Raw genomic sequence first — 14,309 nt, forward strand, 5'->3', positions numbered from 1 at the left:
CATCCAGGTCTCTAGAAATACAGTTCTGGGGCCTGATGTTGGTGGGAGGAGAGACACACATCAATGTAATGAATTTCAGGCAGTGAGAGAGGCCTCTTTGGCATGATACCTACAGAATCAGTTTGGGGATGTTGGGATGCTGGATACAGGCAGATTGAAATTTGGTCATCTCTGTATCATGGCTGAAGGACTGGAGTGTCCTGGGAGAGGGGAAGTGTTGTGATAATGGTATAGCTATTGTGGCTGAAGAGTAGAAAAAAGGCAGAGTTTGTAGGCAGAGATATCATCTTCTTTTTTAACGAAGAACTGATACTAGTAAGAAGCAGAGGAGAGAAACTCATTTATTCAAATGTAAATTAGGGTTTCAGAAAACAGAAGGATCAGAAGTGAATCACTAGGTCTGGGGCTGGATAGAATATCAGTCTGAAAGGGCCTTCACAGGTTTCAGCTGACTCAACCGTCCATCCTTTGTGTCATGGCTTGTCAGAAAAGGGTGGATTTGTTGGTAAAGGCATCCAGGGAAGGTGTTTAGCTTTTTGTCCTCTCTGGATGAGGAATTTGCATGTTGGTGACAAGAAGACCATGTTAATTTACACTTAATCAACCATAATTTTGACAGTTGTTTAAAGTTCTTTAATCAGATAGAACTGTAGTAATAAATAAAAAAAAATGTAATCAGATATTAAATATGATCATTTTAGCATTTTGTGGTGGTTGCAGCTGTGAACTAAAATTAACTTTGTGAATAGACTATTCTAAAATTCTTTTTAAAGTGATACAAGTATTTTTAAATAGTATTTTTAATTCTTGGATGGCTAAAGTTAAAGGCTATTTCTTTCTCTGTGTTAAGAACTGCAGTGTGGTAACCTAGTCAGCGTTAAGTTATATTTAGGCTTTGATGTCATGAATACTAATGCATATAAAAAACTTGAATAATGTTGAGTCCATGCAGGTAGAATGACTGGCAGGGCTAGCTGCCTCCCTTAATAGGCCGTTTCATGCTGAAGTCTCTGATTTCAGTAGGTCTCAAAGAGTAAGGTGATTTTCAGTTGGCACAAGCATTCTATAGTTTGCCATGAATGCTTCGATTTACCTCAGCTTTTCAAGATGTTTAGCCAAAGGTCTTAATGTAAGAGCGTAATCCCCCACAATCCCTTTAAAACTGGCAGTGTTACAGAGGTACCAGTGTGGGTGCCAGCTATCTCATTCCAACCATCTAACGGTTCCAACCTCCCTCATCTTCTGCGATTGCCTATTATTATCCATTTGTTAGAGAGTTAAGTGGTGGTGCTCCTCAGATTAGATGCAAAAAGAATAATTGATCTGTTTCTAAATGTATCTACTGTCTTGCATAGAGAATTAGATACTTCTACTGGATTTCTGTTGTCAACTTCTTAGTGCATTCACTATTTGTACATGCAAATAGTACATGGCAGGAACATTGGCACACATTTTTTCAAGTGGATAGAGAAACCATTGCAAAACCTGGAGCCCATTGTGTTCTTTTACAACTCAAGAGCATGGTAGTGCTGAATTTCATGTATAAAACTAGAACAATTATGTGAAAGCAGTGAGTTGTGCCATGAAAAGATATTTTTATAGTAGCCTTAAGTGCTGTGCCATGATGGTGGTGTGAAAGCACCTGTTCAAACAAAATTCACCAATTAGGTTTAAATGGCTTTAAGGTTAATTGTCTAGTGGTGACGATAGGAAACAGATTGCACTCTTTTCTGTTATGACAGTACCATAATGCCTTTTATGTAAAGGAAGCAAGCCTAAAATTAACCTAAGGTAATGAGAGAGAGAGAAAGCTTTATGATTTTTACAGGGTGCTTTGTATTGTTTAATATTTTCATCAGTGACATAGACAGTGGGGTTGAGTGCACCCTCAGCAATTTTGCAGATGGCACCAAGCTGAGTGGTGCAGTTGACATGCCTTAGGGATGGGATGCCATCCAGAGGGACCTGGAAAAGCTCAGAAAGTGGGCCTGTGTGAACAAGGCCAAGCACAAGGACCTGCACCTGGGTTGGGGCAACCCATGATAGCAGTATAGGCTGGGGGTTGAAGGAATTGAGAGCAGCCCGGGGGAGAACGACCTGGCTGTACTTGTGAATGAAAAGGTGAACATGAGCTGACGCAGTGTGGTCACAGTTGAGAAAGCCAACCATATTCTGGGCTGCCTCAAAAGAAGTGCATCCAGCAGGTTGACTGGAAGTGATTCTGCCCCTCCACTCTGGTGAGACTCCACCTGGAGTACTCCATCTGGCTCTGGAGCCCTCAGCACAGGAAAGACGCAGGCCTGTGGAGTAGGGCCAGGGGAGGGCCACAAAAAATGACCAGGATGGTGGAACCCATGAGGAAAGGCTGAGAGAGTTGGGGTGGTTCAGCCTGGAGAAGAGAAGGCTCTGGGGAGATCTTATTGCAGCCTTCTGGTACCTAAAGCGGGCTTATAAGAAAGATGGGGACAGACTTTTTAGTAGGGCCTGTTGCAATAGGACAAGGGGTAATGCTTTTAAACTAAAAGAGGGTAGATTTACACTAGATGTAAGGAAGTAGTTTTTAATGATGAGGGTGGTAAAACACTGGAACAGGTTGCCCAGAGAGGTGGTAGATGCCCCATCCCTGGAAACATTCAGGGCCAGGCTGGATGGGGCTCTGAGCAACCCGATCTGGTTGAAGATGTCCCTGCTCATTGCAGGGGGTTGGACTAGATGACCTTTAAAAGTCCCTTCCAACCCCAACTATTCTATGATTCTCAGGTTCTATTCCCTACAGATACAGAGCAGAAATCATGACCAGTGGTTAGATTTCATGTGCAAGAATAATTTTAATTACAGCAAAGAACCCAAATGTGAAACATTAAGTTCCTTACTCTGCCTTTTGTGCCAGTCTTGTTCAAGGGCACAGGGGAACCATGAGGTTAGTACGAACTGTTTAATTTGGCACCAAGGTAATTCTCAAGGAAATGTAAGAAGGTGCAGACGGAGCAGCGCAGTGCTGGGTCGCTGGAGCTGAGCAGCAGCTGTTTTAATTTCGGAGCATAAAATCTTCTAGATCTGAAAAACAACCAGTACGGTTCCAAAGGAAATGGAAAACCTCCTCAGTTAAATGATATATTTCAGGTGGGAGGGGAAGATGGTAAATCTTTGGTGTACTGTACCTCATCTGTGATACTCGAACACTTTATCTGGATACTTTTAAAAATGGATCTGGGTGCTGAATTTTAGACATCTGTCTTTGATGTTTGCCTTTTAACATTTATTCTTGCATTATGCAGACAGATTAGTTAAAATTTGGTCATATATTGTCTCCTGTTCACTTTTTGGTTGTGACTCAGGATGACATAAGGCAGCACGGGACCTGCAGTTGTCCTGTTCCACTTCTGTGCTGACCACAGCCCCTCGGGAGCGTCTTGCTCCAGTTTGGCCTACTGGGGCTTTGCTGCTGCTCTCCCTGGGCAGTAGGAGACAGCAGAAAGAGAATATACGGGAGGAACTGAATGCACACAGTATGAGATGCATGGCAAAACCAGGCAACATGATGTTCGCTTAGTGGAAAGCCGTTCTTCATTGGGTATTTAAGGAAAAATTATTCTCTGATGGATAGGAGGAGTTCTATGTCACTGGACTTTTAACTCTTGTTTTATGCAGCACCTTACAGCTGCCTAAGCTGTTTAAGAAATGCTCAGTACCTGACAAAATATGCCAATAATAGATATATTAGTTGATTTTTGAAGAGAACCAAAAGTTATCCGTTTTGAAACAATAAATGAAGAAAAACATGATGACATGATTTCATAAGGTTTAATCCTGTTCTTTTACTACAGTCTTTCCATTAGTGACTGTAATATTTTGACGTGAATCATTCTCTTTCTTCACAGACAATCTGTGCTGATATGTTTTGAATAATATGCCTTGGGAGTGGAAAAGAATACCAGATAGGAAATCAATAGGAACATTTACTTTTATTGTTCATGTCAGCTATTGTTTAGGAGACATAAAAATGACTGTAGTGTTTATACAGCAACACTTGCTCTCAGACCATTTCCAGTAGTGTCATATTTCCATGAGTTATGCTTACTAATATTTTCTTTTTCATTCCTCAAGAGAATGAATGAGAAAGAGTAAACATTGATTCATAATTTGGGTAACCGAGTAAATAGCTGTAGCGGGATGAGTGTTGTCAGAACTGATTATTCCAAGGCCTCATTCCAAAAGGTTTTAGTTTTTAAAACAAAAGGATCCTAAAACATCAATTCATCAAAGCTGTAAAAGGCTCCTGGGTTTCCTCTAAGATGATCCAGGTAGCTGAAGTCTCTATATGCACTTTACATTATGGATTTCCAAAAGGCTGTGCTAGCCAAGCAGTAATTCCCAGGGAATATTCTTGCTTCTGAAATGTCCAGCTGGGTAGCGGCATTGCTAATGCAAATGCAGGAAAAGTCATGTCAATGACTTATGGTGTGATTGCTGGCTGAGTGATGAAAAGTGCCAAACTGATGACCTGTCCAAAAATGTCACACTGTGTAGGTGCTTCTTGTGCTGATCAAGGGCACATGCCAGAAAGAACTAGCTCTGCTGTTGGCTACATCCCTGGAGGTGCTGAGTGGTGGAGGCACTTACCATGCCAAGCCTTGAACTGGATGGTCCCCAAATCACCTCTATCCTAAGAGGGCTATCAGAGAGAGGATTTTAGGCAAGGTAGTCTGTCACTGGCGGCACATTTGCATGAAGAGCCAATGACTGAACCATAAAAAGTAATGAGAAAAATAGCTGCCACTGTGTGATTTAAAACTCCCTAAGCAGAACAGAAGGAGATAAAGGAAGCCAAGGAAAGTGTCCTTGGAAAGAAAACGAAAAGGATGCTGCAGCTGAGGTAGAAAAAGCAACTTTTGAGGTATGCGGAGGTGTTACTAGAGTCAAAGATCTGGATACTGTAAAAGGTGACAACAATAAAGACCCTGTGATAATTTTGAATGTAAAGGAACTAAATCTGCATGGATTTCTTACACATAGTGTTTTCAGGTTCCCAAAACTCCCCAGATACTTGGCCAAAAGATTGGTGAGATCTTGTTAATGTGGACCACAAAGCTTCTTATTTTTACATAATTATATATGATCTGAATAAAGCTCTTCTGTTAGAGGGTGGACTATCTGTTTCAATGATGGCTTCACTGGCCTGATTTATCACTTGGCCGACCATGGTTATAGAGGTGTAATTCCTGCTGAATAATGTTTCTGGGTATTAGCATGAAATGACAACAAGTCTTATAGCTGAATTGCAAGCTTTTAGTATGTTTAGAATGACATTTATTATTGTGTTATTTAGTCCTATTATCCATTGAGAAATTTGGCATAGTGAGAGTTGTGTAAGACTCTTACTGTGACTGATTTATAGACTGAATGCATTTGATTAGGGAGCTGTAAAGCTTCTCAATATTTTTGAGTTATATGAATATATAAAACAGGAGCCTGAAGTCCAAATGATGGTGAATTTTGAGAGTGAGCAGGTTTTCAAAAACCTCTCCATACCTGCCTGACTAAAGTTATCTCTTTCCATCAGACATAAGTGTATAGAAAACCAGGACTTCCACTGCCTAACCATTTAGGTTCAAATCATGACACTAACTGCTGTGGAGGTCTATCATGCAGCCTTGTTCTCAGGAGTTATATGTACATTGTAGTATTCATGTGGATATTTTGGATATTGCTTCTAGATGAAAGACCAAGATTATGTCATTAAAATCAGTATAATCGTTTCCAGTAAAAAGATCCACCAGAATTTGTCCTTTCTCTGCCACATAGACCTTTTTTACTTTTAAGAATAGGTTAGATGACTGAATTTCCAGAGGCTTTGCTGATGATTAGTTTGACTGGCTTCCTTTTCTTGTATTGTTTTTTTTTAAAGCAATTGATTCTCACGGCATGCAACAATTTTTTTCTGGGATAATTCCAAACTTCAAAACTCTTTGTTTAACATTTTCCATTTCACAGATGACACACAACTGCATTGCTTTATTCTGTTCCCTCAGTGACTGTAATCACAGAGCAACCATACCATAATTTCTGAAATACTGACAAACCTTATCTCGGGACAGAGAAGTTCTGAATGGGAAAAAATCGAATTGGTGATTTACTCTGGTTAAGAACTCTTTCTAAAATAAATAACTTCTTTCTTTTGCCTCCCAGCTGTCAGCACTTGGAGGAGAAGAAGAGACAGAAACCTGATGGTGTAAACACAATTCCCTTCCCTTGCCTGAATTCATATTTCTATGGTGATAGTGGAAATAGGAGGTTTTACAAGGTCTTTAAAATCCTGCTCAGCTCCTTGTGATACAGAGCTCTGAATAATATTGTATCATTAGTATAATAGCCAGAGATTTTAGGGTTGACTCCCTTAGGAGTTGAAAAAATAGTGGTGATGACAAGTAATATGCAGATACAAACCCATGTACTTACAGACTCTTTTGCTGAAAGTTCAGTTTCTCTGTTTAGACAGGGCAGAAGATGGATCCCTTGCTTACAGTCCAGCCTCCTACCTGTCCTTTGTCTTAAACACCCTAGTTAAGTTTATATAACCTTAAGATTATATAGCCAATATTGCTAGACTGGCAGCTCATAAAACTTGCACAAGGCGCTTGAAGGTTAGTGCTCATGTCAGCTGTCTTCTATTGAGACCAAGTGGAAGCAAAATCACACGCTGCTTTAACCATCAGGGAAGAGCTGCACTTGTTTGAATCCCTGGCCCTTGCATTTGTTACAAACCCTGTATGGTTAAAGTTTGCTTGTGATCTTACCCACAGGCAGTTTTCTGTTTCAGTGGAAGCTAAAGTCATGTTTGTCTCTTCTTTCAATTAGCCTGAATTGGAGATGGCATGATCCAGAATTCAAAATCAATCTATTTACCCGAATTTCAGCCTATAAAATGAATATAAAGCATTTGAAAATGCTAATGTGTGAAAGCCTACACTTTTTGGACAGCTATTTTTAATGGTGGTTAGAAACTTGGAGATTAGTGGTATACATCCAAATCTAATCTTTATATTGATGAAATGTAGGGAAATACCAAAAGTATACTTTGGAGTTTATAAGGGTGTAATCTATTTGACACCATTGTGTATATTTCATGGTGATTTTCCCTCCAAACCTAATACAATGCACTAAAAAGACAACCCTTCTTAGATGTAAACATGGTATAGTCAACTCAAGAGTTGTGTCAGACTTAGGCACTGGAAGAACCAGGGCTGAGAAAGTTGCTGAGAGGCAAAAATACTGTTTTTCTCTCTCAAGCTGTATAGTAACTGTGCTACTCACAGGCAGACAAAAGTGGCAGATTTTCTTCAGTATTTCACTGACTCTGATCTATCCAAGCAGAACTATACATTTTCCCCCAATATTTTTCTCAATTTGCTTACAACAATGATTCAGATGAACGGTGATGGAGATGATAATTAGGGGCTAACAGAATTAGCAGATGCACTTGAAAGATGCTGGCAGCACTGCTCCCTTCAACAGTGTGCAAAGTGCTTACCCTGCGAGTGGCCGTGGCTGAGTGTTGCTGTGCAAGCAGCTGTATTGACCCAGGCCTGTGCTCTGCTGTGGGCTTTGGGAAAAAATGGAGCAACCATACCTGTGACGGTCCCTTTTCCCAGATACCTTTCAATAGACATAAGTAACCTGTCAGCGTTTCTCAGGTTGGAGCTGCACAGCCTGATATTCCCTCCCATGAACTACACAACTCAGATGGAAATAAAATGGTGTGTGCCACCTCATTAGCCTAACTATGATCTACAGAGCATAGTCTAGGTCAAGAGGTGCAACCCTAATCTGAGAGAAGTCAGTGGGTTTACACAATACTTGGCTCCTTTCAGTGACCAAAGTCCGGCTCTTCAAACATGTTGTTACTCTGCGTGTTAAGACAACACGGTTTTCAGCACCATGAGACAAGGGTGGAAAATTACTTTTGATAATAAGGGAAGGTGATTGGATGAGATCAGACCAACTTATTTTTATTAAAATTGATCTTTGTTTGCATGAAACAGTAAAGCAGCTATGAATGAACATTGTCCCAGATATCAGTCTGCTAATAAACTATCAAAAGACACTGAAATTAAACTATCCATCTTCTATTGATAGCATCTCATAACCAGGCACAGTTACTCTCCCTCCCTTCCTTGTGAATATTTACTGATACCAGTTTTGACACTTTCCATCTTTGTTCTTTATAGGCCATTTAAAAATCAAGACTTTAAATTGGATCAGTTGTGGTGGCTTACATGGACAGGTACTCAGAGGCACACAGGTTTTATGCCCTGATACATATACATCATGTACTTCTCTGAAGGTCTGGAACCCCTAGAAGGTAATAGAGACCATCAGATAGTGAGGTCTTTAGGTTTACATAGTGTTTGCGGATATGCAGTATCATCTTTTTTTTTTTTTTTTTCATAATAATCTGGTATTTCCCTCTCTTGCTTGCCTGCCAAGAGAAATTGGATCGGATGTCTGTTTTTCTGTTATTTGAATTATTTTATTATCTACCAAAGAGGTATTTGGCAAGGTGGGTAAGCAGAAGAATAATGAAATGATTTGGGAAAGTTTAATAAACATAAATAAAACTTGAAAACAACTGCTTAAGGTTTTTGATCCTTGGATGACCCTTTGATTGCTTCCATTTTTCACTCCTGTGTGAAAGTATGGATTGCAGCAAATAGAGTGGCATAAGGGAATAAAAAATGGCATAAATAAAAAGGGATAACCAGAAAGAGGTAAAACTGGACTTGGCCACTCAAATGAGGAAACACTTTTTTGCTGTAACTCATATTTGGCAAATGTATCTGTTGAAGAACAGGCAATTGGCTGCGCTATTTCCTCCTACTTTTAAAAGCTTGCTGGATTTGAAGTTGAGTAAAAAGTACTGTCCAGATCTGTTTTTCATGGGTGTTCCCTCCCCTGTGAGACTTGACATACCGCTCCCCGAGGTGGAAGCTGTGGCTGTAGAGGGGTCTCTGGCTGCTGAACTCCACAGACATGCACTGGCTACATTTTGGAAAGGTTTGGCCACCTAATTAGATTTTAGAGTGGAGAAGTTACCCTTAAGTGGAAAATTCACTGCGTTACCCTGGAAAGATAATATAATATTTGTGAGGGGAGAACGCATTATAAGACCACACCAAAGCCAAGTTGTGCTCGCAATGTGACAAGGAAGAAAGCAGGAGAAAATGAGTAGTGTTACCAGGAAATCGTAGCCCAAGAGATAGACTGTTGGTAGCAATGGATTCAGGAGCCTCCTTTTTTCCAGCAGAAAGCTTTTGGGAAACATTTATTATAATGTCTCCTATTTCTATTGGAAACATCTGCCTTGTATGTATTAGCTTAAGGGTAGAAATATGGGTGTATTTCTATAGTGGCTGGGATTCTGTTAATAGCTTTCATAATTTCTCTTGAACAAGCAAAAAACCTCTTAGAAAATTCCCATTACTTGTAACTGTGGTTAGAAACCCAAATCTCTTGACACGAGGGTTGTCATATAGTCTTTTTGCTTGTCACTTACGGTCTGCTTTCAGATATATGCTAATGCTTCCACTGTTTGCCTGCCAGAAGAAAAAACCAGATGCCTCAGGTTTTCCAGTTTGCTGTACCCCTGTCCCTTCCCTCCAACAGAGTCATTGCCATTGCTCAGATGCCAGCAAATATTTGTTTTTCACCAGGCTTTTGTTGTTGATTATATTCACATTACTGAAACTGCGCATTTTTTTTTCTTTCAGAAGACTGGCCTATCTTTTGCTTTTCCAGTTTTGCACTACAAAAACAATCCTTACTTTTGTGGGAACACAGGTGAATCCAGAGTTCTGACTGCAACATTCAAATCATTACAATTTAATAATTACCATACTGAGGATGACCTTCAAACAGAAAGTGCAAAAGTTTAAGTTTTCTAGCATAATGCTTTTAGAGACTTGAAACTAAGAGTACCCACAGGCAAACGCTTTTCACTCCCTCCATCCTCAAAGAAAAGCTGATTTGATATTTTGTGAGAGCAACACATATTGACAGAGACCACAGCCTTCTTTATTAATGACTTCAAGGTGGTGGTGTGAAAATTTGTCTCAGTCTTCAATGCACTACAAATGTATTCCTGCATGGCAAGCCTGAAATTGTAGTAATTCTGTTTTCTATTATGCAGTAAATTGACCTTCTACAGTACAAAGGCAGCAGAAGAGGACAGCTGGGATAATACCGCAGTTGCTTCTTGGATTTCTCAGGGACTTGATGCTTCCCACCTTTGGACCTTGTGAATTTTGCAGCTAATAAAGAAATAATAAATACTTTGTGCAGCTAAAGTTCAGGGTAGTTTAGATCAAAACTAAAAGGGGACTGTGACAAACTGTAGCTGAATTTTAAATGAATATAAGACTATTATAACCACTGATGTCTTGAATCCTAAGTTCTATATTAAGGTCATGATAATGGCTTAGTGTTTTATGAGCCTTTGTAGTCTTAGCAGCACCATCTCTTTAATCTTAACTTCGCCTCAAGTCAAAGTAAGTCTCTATGTTGTAAACTGTATTGTAACATAACTGCCTTGTTCGGGAATGATCATTTTTTCTAAATGTCACTAATGTCTTGCTAGGGCAAAACAGGAAAGGAAATCTTACTCTTTCTCTTGAAATGGCAAATCTGAAACTATTGTAGCATTTCTGTGTGAAATGAATGTTTATTTTTGAGCATTTTATCCCCAGCATTTTGGGCTGGTTCAGTTATTTTCATCACCACCTATCTCAGGTTAAAAAGACTAAGAAAACTGAGTGCCACCTTTGAACATGCACAGCTTATTTGTTTAAGCATCTGTCATACCCCCAAATGTATTTAAATAAATCAAGTTTGGACCTTATGAATGTCTGCCTGAACGTTTGAAAAAGTACTGCCTTGATCAGGTGGAGGGAGAGAAAGTAGCAACTAGGGTATGGATTTTATTCAGTAAATATCATAGTTCTGTAGTTTTGTTGCCTGAGTCAAGAAGAGGTAAGATAGTGCCTATGCATGAGACATAGTACAGAGGATTTATAAAAGAAGCCCTTCTACAGGTGGTGCCTCTCTAATTTTACTTGGCCTTGTGCTGCTACAGTTCTCTTCCACTTTGGGTTTTTGTACTTTGATGCTAGGGTTTTTGCATTGGCATGTGCATATTCAGCATTAGTTCCTTGTCTTCAGGATCTTAAAAACTGGGATAGCATTTAGAAATTCAGATAAACTCCTTCACAGTTAACTGTGACTGAATTTGTAGTCTAATGCAGCATCCTTTGAAGAGACATAAGGTACATCCTGGATTACTTTGCACATCAGATGATTTCCATGTTGACCCCCATCCCTGGAAAAAGCTGGTAACAAAATGCATGGATGGATAGGTATGTTAATTCTTTGCCAAAGTCAAACAAACAAGAGGCAATGTTTAATAGCCAATTTAGTGTTTGGGACTGTCACAGAGGAATACCACGGGGACAATGCATCTTTGGAGTCTGTTTTTTTAATATATTATAATTTGGTATTCAGTCACTTTCATATTCTGGATGCTTTATTGAGCCAGTAAAATTACAAGGTTGGCAATAAGATTATGTCATGCAGTACTGAATTTCTTCCCATTTTAACCATACAGGCACAAAGAACGTGAACATGAACAGACAAGACAAAAATGGTAACTTCCTTCTGATGTGGTTTGTGTTGTGTTATCCTGGGGGATGACTGGGAGATGTGTTTATGTCATCTGCAAGTCTGCAGGTATGAGTGGCAGTGAAGAAAGGGCCCATGTGCCCCACCTGGGGCTGCCCAGAGAAAGCAGATACTTGTTTGGCTAGTGAGCCTGGTAAGCTTGTGTCCCCATGTTCACAGTGTTAGAAAGATTAAAGTGAGTGTGTGTTTGCCTTAGCATGTCCCACCCACATGTCTTTGTACTATTACATTAATATAATATGCAAATAAAATGGCATCCAGGGCTATATCTGCTTCCTTGGAACCCCAAAATTTCTGTGTGACTCCCATACCATGCAGCATTTTACTGCTTTGATGACTTGCATATGCCTGAAGGATGCTGGTGGTCAGTAACAGTAGCACAGGCCCTGAATATCTGCCTGTAATGGACTGTTAAGAACAACTCAGTAAGATGGGATTGCTTCTACTTTGACTTTAGCCATCTAGAAGTTATGCGGAGAAGGACTTGGGGGTACTGGTGGCTGAAAAATTGGACATTAGCTGTCAAAGTACACCTGCAGCCCAGAAAGCCAATTGTATCCTGGGGTACATAAAAAGAAGCAAATCAAGGGAGGTGATCCTGCCTCCCTCTCTGCTGTCTCGACACCCCACCTGCTGTTCTGCATCCAGCTCGGGATTCCCCAGTACAAGAAGGACATGGATGTGTTAGAGTGGATCCAGAGGAAGGCCATGAAAATCATCAGAGGGTTGGAACACTTGTCTTGCAGGGAAAGGCTAAGAGAGTTGGGATTCAGTCTGGAGAAGAGAATGCTCTGGGGAGGCCTTATTGTGGCCTTTCAATACTTAAAGAGGGCTTACAAGAAAGATGGGGACAGACTAAAAGTCTGTAAAATGCAAGGACCTGTATTGACAGGACAAGGGCAACAGTTTTGTACTGAAAGAGGGTAGATTTAGACTGGGCATAAGGAAGAAGTTTATTACATCAGGGAAGTGAGACACTGGGACAAGCTGCTCAGAGAAGTTATGGATCCCCTGTTTCTGGATGTATGCAAGGCCAGGTTGCATGGGGCTTTGAGCAACCTGATCTAGTTGAAGATGTCCCTGCCCAAGGCAGGGTCCCTTCCAACCCAAACCATTCTATGATTCTGTTTAGTCTTAATCATTCAGGCTCCCTTCATAACAATGGAGAGAGACACTTCCAGAGGTGATTCGTTGTATCCCAAGTTAGTCTATGTGAGATAGATGAGAATATTTGGTCCTCCAGGGGCATCTGTCACTTTTCATTTCATGGAGGGAAACCTGTTTGGGTAAAAGCTGAGTCTCATAATAAGAAACACAACTGGGCTCTTAGACACCCCAGACTGAAAGGACAATTGCTTTTGTAAAGCATTTGTTACAGGAACATTCACAGGGGGAAGATGTGTTGGTGTAACTTTAGCACAAAATAACTCTGAACCAATTCACCTTTTTTTAACCCTGGAGGAAATTCTTACCTCTCAAGATAACCTTCCTTGGTACATGGTAAACAAAGGTTGCTGTGTTTTTTAACTGTTGACCATTGCAATCAAATTGAGATAAGTAGTCCTTGCTAATTAACTTTCAAAACCTAAATGGGGACAGTGTGTATCCACCTCATTTTTTTTCTTTTTTTTTTCACCTAAAACTGCATTGCAAATTGCTGTCTTTTATGACCACTTATCTGAAACCCAAATCTGCTCTCTAAATATGACAAAATGTTATGTAATACTCTCTCTGATGTATATTTTCATCTCCAGAATCTCTGTAGGCAGGTGTTGGACATCCATGGCAGACAGGAGTTTTTCCTTCAACTCATTCACCTTGCATCAAGGAGGGTGTTAGGATAAATTGCTCCTTTTCTGTTGCCATGTTTTGCTATCATTCAACAGTCTTGTGTAAAGGCAAAAGTGCCTATCGGTTTTGAATCATGTGTGCTGGTAAAAATTATTCATTAGAAGCGAAAAATTATTCGGTTATGACATACAGGAAAAAGTTCTTCCCTTCACAAAGATACTGCTTAGTAAATTTAAAGACAACCTGTGTTTCCTAATACAGTTAATTCTGTTAAAGCAATGATATTATGAAAGGCTATTTGATCTGTGCATAGTAAAGATAAAGAGTTAGGGGTTTTATTGCAACAATAGGATCTTAAGGTACAAAGTTTAAAAAACCAAGAAAAAACAGGTAGTGTAAAATATTACCTTGTGGTCCAGAATGCAAAAAATTGTGCTTAGGAACACTCATCCTCAGACACTGTTCTGAGTGAGTGAATTTTATTTTATTGTGACTTTTTTTTTCTGTTTAAGTGAAAACTTAAGTGCTTTCAGACATAGATCTGGAATTCTGCCACCTTCCTCTCATCTTTCTGACCAATTTATGGCATAAGAGCTTCTGTTTTTTTTGTACAGTGCTAGGACAGTAAGATTCCAGCCCTATTTGAGATCTGCTGGAGTCACTGCATTGCTAATGATAATGCTTTGAAAAAGCGCTGTTAAAGCTTAAAGCCCTGGGGACTTCACATTAGCAATGTCATGTACACAGGCTTACTAGCTTACCTCTGCAGAGATTCTGATTCATGCTCT

The 14,309-nt window shown here is 39.9% G+C and overlaps 1 long non-coding RNA gene across 1 annotated transcript in view; it reads left to right on the forward strand.

Annotated features, from left to right (window-relative positions):
- The window catches only part of LOC308064809, a 104,887-nt gene that overhangs the window by 55,242 nt on the left and 35,336 nt on the right, over positions 1-14,309 (forward strand). Inside the window, exon 2 of the long non-coding RNA XR_013928531.1 lies at positions 1-14,309. This exon is cut by the window's left edge and continues 39,496 nt beyond it; it is cut by the window's right edge and continues 35,336 nt beyond it. This is a non-coding gene — a long non-coding RNA (uncharacterized lncRNA).

This window comes from Falco punctatus (genome assembly GCF_963210335.1).
Source record: "Falco punctatus genome assembly, chromosome: 5".
In the NCBI taxonomy this organism is placed as follows: Eukaryota; Metazoa; Chordata; class Aves; order Falconiformes; family Falconidae; genus Falco; species Falco punctatus.